The sequence below is a fragment of the Odocoileus virginianus genome, chromosome 2 (genome assembly GCF_023699985.2).
Source record: "Odocoileus virginianus isolate 20LAN1187 ecotype Illinois chromosome 2, Ovbor_1.2, whole genome shotgun sequence".
NCBI classification, from domain to species: domain Eukaryota; kingdom Metazoa; phylum Chordata; class Mammalia; order Artiodactyla; family Cervidae; genus Odocoileus; species Odocoileus virginianus.
Genome location: NC_069675.1, coordinates 27,764,042 through 27,776,758, shown reverse-complemented (window position 1 = coordinate 27,776,758; position 12,717 = coordinate 27,764,042).

Genomic DNA, 12,717 nt, shown 5'->3' with positions numbered 1-12,717 from the left:
GTTATAGCACAGCTCTGCAAATGCCGTCCAGCCAAGGAGGATGTAAATTCCTGATGTACTCCTGATGAGTCCTAATCCCTTATTTCCTATCAGTACAATTTAAGTCATTGAGAGGTTCGGACTGGGCAAGAGGAAGTCCTTCTTTGAGAACAAGAGTGATTAGAGACTGGGTCAGATACTCTGAGATGGTAGATCATTCCAGAATAGCTTCTTGATAGAGATAATCAAACAACAGCCCAGAGAGGTTCACTGACTTGTCCCAGGTCACACAGCTCATTGGATTGGATGGCATGGTTCATGAAGTCTTTTTTTATTTTTTAGGACTGAATTGTTGAGAATTTTTTCATCAATTTTTACACTAAATAAAGAACAAAGTAGCAACTGGCTTCTCCGTTCACTAGCTGTACTTGTGCTACAATGCACCTTCTGTTTCCTCCTCTGTGAAGTGGAAGAAACAACACCTCCCAAGACCAGTGTGAGGAAGAGAAAGTTAATGCATGTGAGGCTTCTGTCTCAAGCACTCAAAGGGCTCAACAAATGCTAGTTCCTCATTCCTTCTCTCATCTTCATTTTCTCCTCCTTGCCCTTTGAAATCACAATAAACAAAAGTATGTCCACACCTTATTTCATAGACAGGCTCACCTCTGAGAGGATATGACAAAAAAGTGGTTAGAACTGATTAGATCCAAGATGGAGGACGATTCGACTTAGTAGACCTTGAGCCTCGATATATACTCATCATAATATATTAGCCTATGCTAAATAACACACCCACAGGCTCCAGGACAGTTCTAAGGCCAGCCATGAAAGGCCAAAAGCGGGTCGTGCCCCAATTCCTGGAAATCCCCACCCCTTCTCCAAGATAGTTAGAATATCCCTCCCACTGGTCAGCCTGTAAAATGACCTGGCCTGTAAAAACTAACCAACCCTACGGCTGCTCTCACTTTCCCAGATGCCCCCGTGCCCTGGACTGCCTCTTGCCTTCTGAGATGGTCCACACTCTGTCAGTGGAGTATGTATCTTGCTGGATAAACTTGCTTTCACTTTACCATGGCTCAGTCTTGGGTTCTTCCCTGCACAAAGCCGAGGAGCCTCACTTGGCTGCCCATGCCAGGTACCCACCCGCCACCTGGGACATGACCATCCTCTCCAGCTCCACTACCCTGCAACACCTTGAGCTGAAATGCAGACCTGAATGCACGCTGTGGGTGGTCCATCCTTCAAGCCCAACTGAAGCTCAATTCTGGTCTCTTCCTGAAAGCTTCTTTAGAGGAAATCTAGAGGCACATGATGACCTTACTGTGTCTCCCTGGGCAACATTAATTTGTTGGTTACAATTCAATTGCCTTTGACCATCTGGGTTCCCAGGTGCTCCTTTCCTCCCCCAAAAATCACTGTGAGGGAATCTCCCCATTGTTGTGCCCCACCCTCTCTGCCACGTGGTGGCTCCATTCTGCAACTTCCTCCCCACAGTTCAAGACCCCAGAAACCAAGGCTGATGTGTCAGGCACCAACCATCATCTGAATCCTTCACGCAGACAAGGGGTCCAGAGGCACTGGCTCCGGGCAGGGTGTAGCATCCACACAAGGGGGAGAAACGGAATTTCCAGTCCTGGATGCCAAAGATTTGAACAGAGCAACATCCAGACGAGAAATGGAAATGCAAACCTGGTCCCATCCAATGTAGTCATCTATCCAAAAGGGCTTTGGAGAGATGGAGAATCCATTTGCAGGCAAAGCAGTGCAACCAGGAGGAAGTCCCTGAGCCTGAGAGCACACCTTCACCCATGTTGTAAGAGGTGGGAGAAGAAGAAGAAAGGGACCATGGGTTGACTGGATAAGCAATGTCCATTCAAGGCTTACTGCTCTGGTCACTCAGCCCAGAAGAGAAGATTCTTGTTCTCCCCATGCTGCTAATTACAACTCTTACTAGGTTGCCGAAATGAAAATGCCCTCTCTGATGAAGGACCTGAGTGAGTTTCTAGGACCCTGCCAAGAGTCTAAAGCTACTTGTGAGCAACCTTGCCGCATCTCTGATCAGCATGACTCTTCTCACCCTGCCAGTTTCCTCTACCTTCAAGTTCCCCCCTACTTGCGACAGATAGTCCTGTGTCTTCCCTGGAATCAGGGGAGCAAAAACAAAACAAAACAAAACAAAACAGAACAGGTGAAGAAGACAGGAATGAGTTCTATGAGCCAAAGATGAGAGTCTAAGTGGATGAAGCCAGGGAGACAATGCCAAGACAACTGTGGCTTCACACTGGCAAGCAAGTCATGGTAGAAATCTGGGGTGTGGGCTGCAGCCCTGCCCCAGAGGCCCAAAAAGGCAGCATGTTCAGGCCTCCCTGACCAGTCCAGCTCAGGCCCAGGTTTGGGCTTCTCCAGGTACCTCAGCTCACCTATCTAGGGCTTTCAAGAACTTCTTCCCAGAACTGAGGACTTGTTTACTGTTCCCCTTTTGGGAACGGAAAGCCTGGGGCTTTGGGACCAATCATCAATCCTTAGAAGCCTTCCTTGCCATTTCTCCCCAAAGAGATGGGAGAATTGTCTTTCATGTAAATAAGATCTTTAATTGTGCCCTCCTTTTCCTAAACTCAGGGCTTTTTATGTATCTGCCTTACCCCAGACTTCTCCTTTACTCATTTAGCCATTATCCTAAATTATATTTAGGATATATTTTTTGATCACTACAGCACATGTGTTTTGTCACTCCAATTAAGGAGTACATACTTTGTGATTCAGTATGGAGAGCCTGCTATGGTCTAGACCCTTTGCTAAGGGCTTTACAGACTCTCTCAGCTAATCTAATGAAGTAGGCATCATAATTTATTTTCCCCACTTTTCTGGGGGAAGTAGGGGAACAGAGAATCCAACAAACCAGCCCAAGATTCTCGCTGTGAGTTGAGCAAGTTAAATAATCTCTCTTGGCTTCACCTCAGTCTCTGTAAAATGGGATGAATAACAGTACCAACCTGATAAGACTTCTGTGAGGTTTAAAGGAGCTGAACGTTTAAGTGCTCAGAAGAGTGCCTGGCCAATAAACGTTGGTGAAATAACAAATGACCTTCTGGCAGAGCAGGGCAGAACCCAGGCGGTTTGGTTTCAGAGCACATATTCCTAACCATGATCCATTTCCTTGTTGATCATGGCCCGTTTTGTTTCTTCTGGAAATTTTCACAGGGCTTTTGATTTCCACTTTACAAAGATGGGCAGACTGAGCTACAGAAGTGATCAGAACAGGGTGACACATGAGTTTCTCTTCCTGAGAATTCCATTGTGACAGTTGACGTATTCTTATGGGCTAGGCACTGCTGCTCTGCTGGCTTGGCTAGCTATGGTCGATCAGTGTGTTTTAAAAAAAAGGAAACTGGAGCAATCTCCTCCATTAGGAAAGAAAGTCTCCCCAACAATGTTCCTATGATCTTGTGATTTAACACCAAGAGCAAAACTTCAATGGGTCAAAAAATAGCTGCAGGCTTGTGTGGTGTGTAGGGTGACCAACCATTTTGGTTTGCCCAGGATTAAGAGGTTTTCTGTAACACAGGACTTTCAGCTTTACAACTGGGACGTTTCTTAGCAAACCATGTTGATTTGGCCACCCTAGAAATGGGCCAGACTGGGAGAGTCTGAATGTTAGGCTGGGGCAGTTATTGAAACCTAGGGTCCAATGCAGGGCTTGCTCATAGACCACGGCAGACAAGGTGAGACAAAGAGTGACTCAGGTCCCTCAGTAAGAGGAGCTTCACACACGACCCACCAAGCTATTATTTTGTTTTCCTTTCACATTTTCACTCTTCCTAAACACTTCTCATAGTGATTTCCTTTTAGGGGAAGGCAAGCAGCAGAATAAAGAGACCTGGCCTTCACTTTAGGGAGACCCCATGAGTAGAAGAAAGAATATGGACTTTGGAAGCAGAGAGATCAGGGTATGAATCCTGTCTCTGATGTGTCATTTTAGACCTTTGTGCGAGTGAGTTAACCTCTCTGAATTTTGTCATAAAAGGATAATATAAGAAGATCAGTCATGGTATATAAAGTGATTTGCACAGGGTGGACTGATAGATGCTAAATGGCTGATGAAAGAGGCCGTAGCTCAAGGTTGGAGCTGCCAATGGACTGGTCCTGATCTGAAACGGGAGCTGAGGTCTCCAGAGAGATGCTGCTGGGTATTTGGTTCATGCCTGATATTGTCTCTTGGCCAACTTCTTCTCTTCTTACTTTCAACATCACTTCCTTAAGGAAGCCTTAGTACAGACTCCTGAGAAGGATCCTATACTTCTTCATATGACTTTTTGTAATTTAAATTCAAATTTACTTGGAATCTTAAAAATACAACCAACTAGTGACTATAAGAAGAAGAAGCAGCAGACTCACAGATATAAAACACAAACTAGTGATTACCAGTAGTGAGAGGCAAGAGGGAAGGGGATTAAGAGGTACAAATTGTCCTGTATAAAATAACCTACAAGAGTATATTACACAATCTGGGGAATATAGCCAATATTTTATAATAACTACAAATGGAAGACAGCCTTTAAAAGTTATGCATCACTGTAGTGTACACTTGTAACTTCTATAAGATTATACATCAACTATACTTCAATTAAAAATAGTAAAAATTAAAAAGACAAAAATAAAAACAAAAATGTACTTGACAAACTAATTTCTGTCTTTCCCATCTGACCACAAACTCCCTTAAGACAGGGACCATGTCTGTCTTGTTCACTGTTGTAGATTTAGCAGACAAATGCTCAGCATACAGTAAGCATTCAGTAAATGCTGTTGAATGAAATGAATGAATGAATCAAATGACCATCAACTGTACTAGAAGACATAGTTTTGGGAGGGAACTTAGGCAGTAGTGAGCCACTAGATGGAGCTACTTCCCTACATGAAAACTATCCAACACAACTTGCGGGAGACATGAGGCTCTGAACACTGGATGTCAGCCTCCAATCCTGTGCTCTTTCCAGGGTTTTTACTTTGGTAGTCTAATGCATCCAGTGGACATGCTTCCTGCTGCGACGGTCTCCCCACTCTTACCCCGACCTTTTTCCCCCTCACATCTGGTTGTGGTTTTATCATATACCCAAGCAGAACTCTCCACACAACCACTGGTTTCTAAAACCCCAACTTGGAGAGGGGAAATGAGAGGCAGAATAGACTCAGTGTCTCTTACACCAGACATTTGATTTAAGTCCTGAGCTCATTCATGAGCTAGGTGTAGCATTCTGAGGAAGTGGGGAATGATCTTCAGTGTATTGATCAGTCATCAGTAGTTCTTCACTCAGCATCTATGTATGTATACACAGGGCTGAGCAAACACAGATAGCCTTATAATCTAGTAGGGGATACAAGACATGCCTATACAGGACATAATACACTGTAGTACCTAAGAGCTTGTGGATGGTATTTCTAATAAGTGTACTAGGAATTCAGAGGCAGAAAGATTCCTATGACTGAGGGTAGTCATAGATCTGAAAAAGTCAGGGTCGACCTCTACAGAACACACATTTAAAGATATGGGCACCAAGTAAATTCGTCCCTTTTCCCAGAGGTGTGGACAAAGGACCAGTTGCTTTGACACCACTGAGAGCTTGTTAGAAGTGTAGAACTGTGGGTCTCGTCTCGGACCTGCTGGACCAGAATCTGCATTTTAACAGGATCTCCAGATGGTTTCAGACTTTTGGGGACTAAGTATCAGTATTCACATGTCCCTTTAAAATGAAATAGAACTCTCTCTAAAATGCTCCTCAATTTTACTGTTCAGTTAAACTTTAGATTTTTATTTGCTTTTTTAAAAATTAATTTTTATTGGCATATAGTCACTTTACAATGTGTTAGTCTCTACTATATACCAAAACAAGTCAGTCACACATACACATGTGTCCTCTCCCTTTAGGACTTCCTCTCCATTCAGGTCACCACAGGGCATTTGATTTGCTTTTAAAAGAATGGTATTAAGTACTTAAAATTTCTGCCATTTCTGTCTATGAGAACCTATGAAGATTCCTAATAGTCACACTGTCTGTGGCCTTGTGATTCACTAACTAAAAGGAAATCTTTAATTCAGAGCACCTTCACATGTATTTATACAACAGAAACTGTTGTTGAAGAAACTAGGCTTTGCATATTCCTAAAGGATGTTTTCTGAATCACTGAAGTGTATGACTTCCCTGATGGTACAGAGGATAAGAATCCGCCTCCTAATGCAGGGGACTCCGGTTTGATCCCTGGTCCAGTAAGATTCCATATGCCTCAGGGCAACTAAACCACGAACCACAACTACTGAGCCTGCATGCCCTAGAGCCCGTGCTCCACCAAGAGAAGCCACCACAATGAGAAGCCGATGCCCCTCAACTAGAGTAGCTCCCCGCCCACTGTAATTAGAGAAAGCCTACACTCAGCATTGACCCAGTGTAGCCAAAAATAAACAAATAAATAAAAATTGAAAATAAACCAAAGAAGTTTATTTTATTCTTACTCTACCTGTTCAATTTAATTTTGGTACATTCTAATTATTTTCTAACCTATGTATGATAGGACCGTACACTGGATCATCTCCTCAGGTCACACCCTACCTCTCCACATTATGTCTTCCCCTAGTACCTTTGATGACCCAACATATGCCATGAAAGTAGAGCCAATAACTGGGTGAAACGTTCTCTCCTAATAGTAAAGTGTACAACTTCCCTGACCCAATATATCAAGTCAAATGATCTGATTAAGTGTGAAGCCTACATTTTGACATTGAAAAAAATATTTTTGCTTAAACTCAAGCATGATATTAACTCTACTCATATCAGCTGGATAAATGAAAATTGTCGGAATATGAAATCTGTGATAACTCTGGAGAAAGTTAAGACACCAGCATATCCATAACATTAGCTTTGACCTCTCAGTAAGAAGTGATGGTGGCCTTATGTCTAACATTGGTCCCATTCCTCTTATCCACTCACGGAAGCAGGGTGAGTCCACTCAGAAGGCAGCATGGTAAAAGGAAAAGAGCACTAGAAAACTAATGAGAAAACAAGGGATCAGGTCTGAGACATGTTAGCTGTATATCTTCACTTCTCTGAGTGTCAGTTCCTCATCTATCAACCTGGGATGTGAGCTAGATACTTGCTAAGGTCCCTCCCTGGTTTAGCATTGTATAAGCCTAGTTAAGTAGGAGTTAGAGCATGGTGGTCATTCATTAAAACCAGATTATGTACTCCCAAATAGAGACGGTCCATATTGTCTTCACTTACAGATAGAGAAGTTGAGAAGGTTGGTTACCATAGCAATTCACCTTTATGGAGTCACTTACTGATTTCATTCGTGAACTGGCACCTGCACAACTCCCTAATGTTTCCTTTGCTTCCGTTCTCGCCGAGGCAACAGTGCCAAGAGTAGTCCTTATCTGGAGAAGCAATCAGAGTTCTCAAGCTGCCTTTCGGTCTGCTAGAACAGAAGGTGCTGGCAGGGGTGGGAGTGAAGGCAGGCTTCCTTTCAGTTTACTAATTCTGTAGCTGCCCTTCACAAACTCCAGCAAATATTTTGCGATGTTGCAAGGTGTTACGAGAAGTGAAAAGCAAGCTGTGATTCAGCTGGTATGAAGACTTTGCAAACAAAAAAGAGTGATCTGTTTTGCAACAAACTATTATTTCTGCCAGAGTCCACAGACTGGAATACTAAAAGAGGTATTTCTGCAAGACATCGCCATCACAGATATTGGAGTTGCCAAATAAGACTAATTTTAAATGAATTGGCCCAGCAGGTTCCCACTTGTGGACCTCAGACCCCTGGGAGCGGAGGAGTTACCTGAGGGGATCTGCAAACCCACATGCATGATCTGTCTGTAGACTAAGTGAAAAATGTACGCATCCATATGGATTCCTTCTCAAACATGCATAAATGTTTTTATGATGAGTGAAATGATCTTACAATGTTGCCGAATATATCTCAGCTTTTTGTTATGTATTTTCTTAATCAGGTAGATACTAAAAAAAGTAGAGTTAATACCATTTGGTTTCTAGAAACTTAAAACCTAAGAAGACATTTTAATGGCTACTTGAACACAGCTGCTCTGTGGGAAATGTCACCCCTAAATACAAGGTATGAATAGTGGATACATGTCTTAATCCACAAATTTATTTAAGAAGTAGAACCTAAATTTTATTCCAGTCTTCCATTTCTTGGCATTGTCAGGAACTTAATCTCAGTGAATTTGTAGATTTCAGCCTCCCCTTTCCCCTGATTGTGTCTAGTTCCTAGGAGGGGGTTATGAGGTGTCAAGGTATGTGGTGGAGGAGGGGGAGTGGAGGGAGTGCTGCATCTGCTCCCCAAGGTTGTTCTACCACATATGCTGGTATTTACTGAGACATCCATTACCCTGGTTGCATGACCCCTTCAGGTTCAGAAGCACCCTCCATTTCTCTGGCATCCTCTCAGGCACAAGGAGGAAAGCTTTATGTCTCACTGGGGTATGAAAAATTCTACTAGCCTATCTAAAGCCCCTTCATCAGGGAGCCACCAGGCACCTAGTCCTTCTCTGAGGTCTTGAAACCTTCCTGGGGCTCTCCTGAGGGTGTAAGAAACATTTTCTCTATTCCCAGACCCCATACAACCATCTAGGATTGTGCCTCCTTTCCTGGGTGAGCCTGTAGAGTAGTGCACAGGACCTGGAAATGTTTCTGCCCTTGGTCTTTTCCCAGGAATTCACTGCCCCTGCCCCACACCAGGAATAAGGAGCTCTTTTCTATGCTTATTATCTTTTCCTCCAAATATCTTGTCTATGGTATAAGTTTTCTTCTTCTTTATCCTAAGTGCAACTTTTGAAACCAAAAGCCATTTTCTCTGACACTCATTTCTCTACTTCTAGCTATCACATCCCTCCTCTGTAAGAAGCACAAACTAGGTTAGTTGCCTGAGTGAGGGGAAGAAAGAAGGCAGTTAAACACAGGGAAAGGGATAGGCTGGTACTATTCTGCCACATATATAAATTAATACAAATTTCATGGGTCCAGGGCCTGCAAGGGAAGAAACCAGCCCCAAATGAAATCAGACACTGAGCAAAGAGTGAACTTTTAAAGAATAATTAAAATGATTCCCAGCAGTGGTGCAGTTTTTCTAAGACTCTTCATGTTTTCTGCAGTGTTTGTATCCAAGACTAAATGACTTTTAGACATGATGCTGAATAATAAAAGGATCTTTTCTAGGGATGAGGTGAAGGTTGAAAGCTCCCTCTGTGGAATATGAAGGCTCTCCAACCAGTCAGATTGGATGTTGGGAGAGGAAGGGTAAGGATGGGAAGAATGGGGAGGTGCTGTTCACTGCCAGGGTATCACTTGTGGCTCTCCTCTCAGGCTCTCTCTGGAATTTCCTTGCCCCTAGGGCTGTTGGAAAGGCACCTGCCACTAACTCTGATATTCCTGCCCTAGGTAGATCTGAAGTGTGTTTGTTCAGTTCATTCATTCATTCATAACCACTGAATTCCTATACTATGTTCTGGAGAACAAGCAACCCTGCTTTGGTCTTGGTGAATTTATTTAAGAGTCTTGTTGAACAGAAAAGGCATGGTCACTGGATTTCAAGACCTTACAATTCAGTTGGGGAGGGAGTGGGACCCATGGAAAGGACAGGAGAAGGAGTGATGTCAATATCATGATGGGAAAATGCAGGCTGTAGTGAAACGCTGCGTCAAGACTGGAGGTGCCAGAGAAGGCTTCTGGGGTAGAAGAAGGAACAGGTAGAACTTGAGAGAAGGAGCACCAGAGCTTTGGGGGCAGGGCAAACTCGGGAAGCTCTGAAACAATCCAAATTTCCAGTAGCCATACCTTTCAAATTTGATGATTATGAACACATTTTTCTCATTCAAAAGGCTCTTGTTAAGTGCAAGCCTAAGCCAGAATGTTCCATCTCCCTGTATCTCAACTTGTGCTAAATCAAGAGCCTAGTGGAGAAGGCAATGGCACCCCACTCCAGTGCTCTTGCCTGGAAAATCCCATGGATGGAGGAGCCTGGTGGGCTACAGTCCACGGGGTCGCGAAGAGTCGGACACGACTGAGAGACTTCACTTTCACATTTCACTTTCCACTTTCATGCACCGGAGAAGGAAATGGCAACCCACTCCAGTGTTCTTGCCGGGAGAATCCCAGGGACGGGAGCCTGGTGGGCTGCCGTCTATGGGGTTGCAGAGTCGGACACGACTGACGTGACTTAGCAGCAGCAGCAGTAGCGGGGGAAAAATGGGTGGGTGTGAGAGTGGGGTGGGTCCTTCATCATGCAACAGCCACAAACTCTCCCCCTGGCCTCTTGGAGATAGAATGGCAGTTGACTTAAAAGATCCTATATTTCAGGAGGGACTTCCCTGGTGGCCCAGTGCCTAAACTCCGTGCTTCCGATACAGAGGTCCAGGTTCCGCCCCTTGTCAGGGAACTAGATTCCACATGCTGCAACTAACAGTTAACATGCCACATCTAAAGATCCCACGTGCTACAACTAAGATCTGGGGCAGGCAAATAAATAAAAATAAAAATATTTTTAAAAATTAAGAAAAGATCCTATATTTCAAAAGAAGAAGAATCTGTTGGCAAAACCAACAGACACCAGAGGACTTTTGTAAGCAATGTATTTTTATCATTAAACTCTTGGCCAAAGCACATGTGTTCCAAATGGACTATCTTAGCTGAGTATGCTCACCTAAGTTTGAGGAGAGAGTTTTGAAAATAGAGGTTTGTTGCAAACAATCCACAAAGAAAGCAAATTAACACTTATTTTATAGATGAAGGATAGTGTGAGAAGGCAGGAGGATCTCTGGCCCACTAAATCATGAAATAGGATGATGTTTCTCCAGCTGTGCAAAACTTAATATCCTGTTTGGGGAACCTCAACGACATCACCTGAAGGCCAACTCGGTGATGTGGAAACAAATCAAAGGATTGCATTTGACAAGAGACCCCAACGTTCCAGATCACACAGGAAATGATGTACTACTACTCTTGAGTGCATGTAGCAAGAAAAGAAAATCCTAGGGTAAATAATCAGAACAAACTAAAGACATTTGCATTAAACTGTAAACAGTCATCTAGATTGAATTACTTAAAAATTTAATCCATCAGTATAGAATAACATGAGCTTTAGTTTAGGCCAGTAAGATAACCCTGAGAGATGTCTGACAGACTTCTGGCCAAATGTGGCCCATAAGGTGATGAAGGAATTAAGAAACAATAAAAGTAGCAGCATGGGAAAACATTGTACCACTACTGTGCAGCCACTAACCTTTTATATCTACTCAAGATTTTTCCCAAAATGCTGATCATTTCTAGAACTATCTAGAACAAGAGTCAGCAAAATTTTTCTTGAAGGGTCAGGTAGTAAATATTTTAGCTTTGCAATTCTGCTGTTGTACCACAACAGCAACCACAGACATTCTATTAATGAATAGTCATAACTGTGTTCCAATAAAAATGTATACACAAAAGCAGGCAACTAGTCTGTGGGTCATAGTTTGCTAACTCTTGAACAACTACATAGATGTAGAAAAACTGCAAGCTCATTTGAAAGAATTACAAGTTTCCTGGAGCACCTCAGCAGATCAGTTTCTGTAGGGCTGAGATGGGGGTGTATTGGTCCATTTGTCAGCAAACTGTGCCCTTTTTCTACAAACATTACATAAGCAAATCTGGACGAGGTGCTGTCATGAGGCTAGTTGGCTTGCAAGCAGCAGACCTGGTGCTGGATTCAGAGAGTTGTTAGTCTGAAGTGCAAACTACTTACACAGAAGGAATAAGCACACTAAGTCAATCCCAGTCTTTTCACATTTCCACCACTCATGGTAGCTTTATAAGGTAGCTTGGGGATGCTGTAGCTGACACCAACTTCAAAGGGCAAAATTGTACACCAAAAAGTTTCATTTCTGTTCTAATTCAGATTCATTAAAACAACTCTTTTGTCTGGGCAAATCAATGTGCCTGCCACATTTGTAGTTGCTGTTGAATGGACAGCACAACCCATCGTCTGTCACTACTGGCCACTGAGGCTCAGGCATGTGTAACGTGTACCCTGAATTGAAACGTAGAGCTGGGCCCTAATTCTCCTTCAGTAGTTTGAACTGAAACACTAGAGGGAAGAAATAGCTGGTGGTAGAGACGAAGCCAGAAAGGTCACATGACCTCGGGAATTAGAATGGCCCTTTGTGGTCCTTGTGCCAGATGTGTTCACTATAAAAGCAGAAGTAAAAAAGAGAAAGCGTTTCTGTTTCCAGTTCCAGAGGACTGGCTGTTCTTCAGGAATCTTGATATTCCAGTGCAACCACTCTGTGAATTTATAATAGCCTCTCTTTCCCTTTTCTTGATTTGTCTTGATTGGGCCTTTTCTCAGTAAAGCATGTGGTGCTCAACCAGGCACATTTCTTGCCACAAATGACATTTTATTTGGTGTTTTCAGATCTACCACCCATGAATGGAAGATTCCATACATCTGACTGTGATCTAACTTCTGTACCTGCTGGAGGTAACAATCAAATTTTCCCTGCCAGTGACTTTTAAGTCTGTCCTTTCCATTCCCATGCTTCCCACTGTGGCCCAGTTTATCACTCTATCTGAATTTCAGCCACAGTCCTGGAAGGCTCCTTTGCCTCTCCTCATTCCCTATTCTTCTCCATCTGTTGTCAGAGCTCTGAGATTAATATTTATAAAATCTACTTTCATCAAATAACTTTCCAGATTAAAAAGT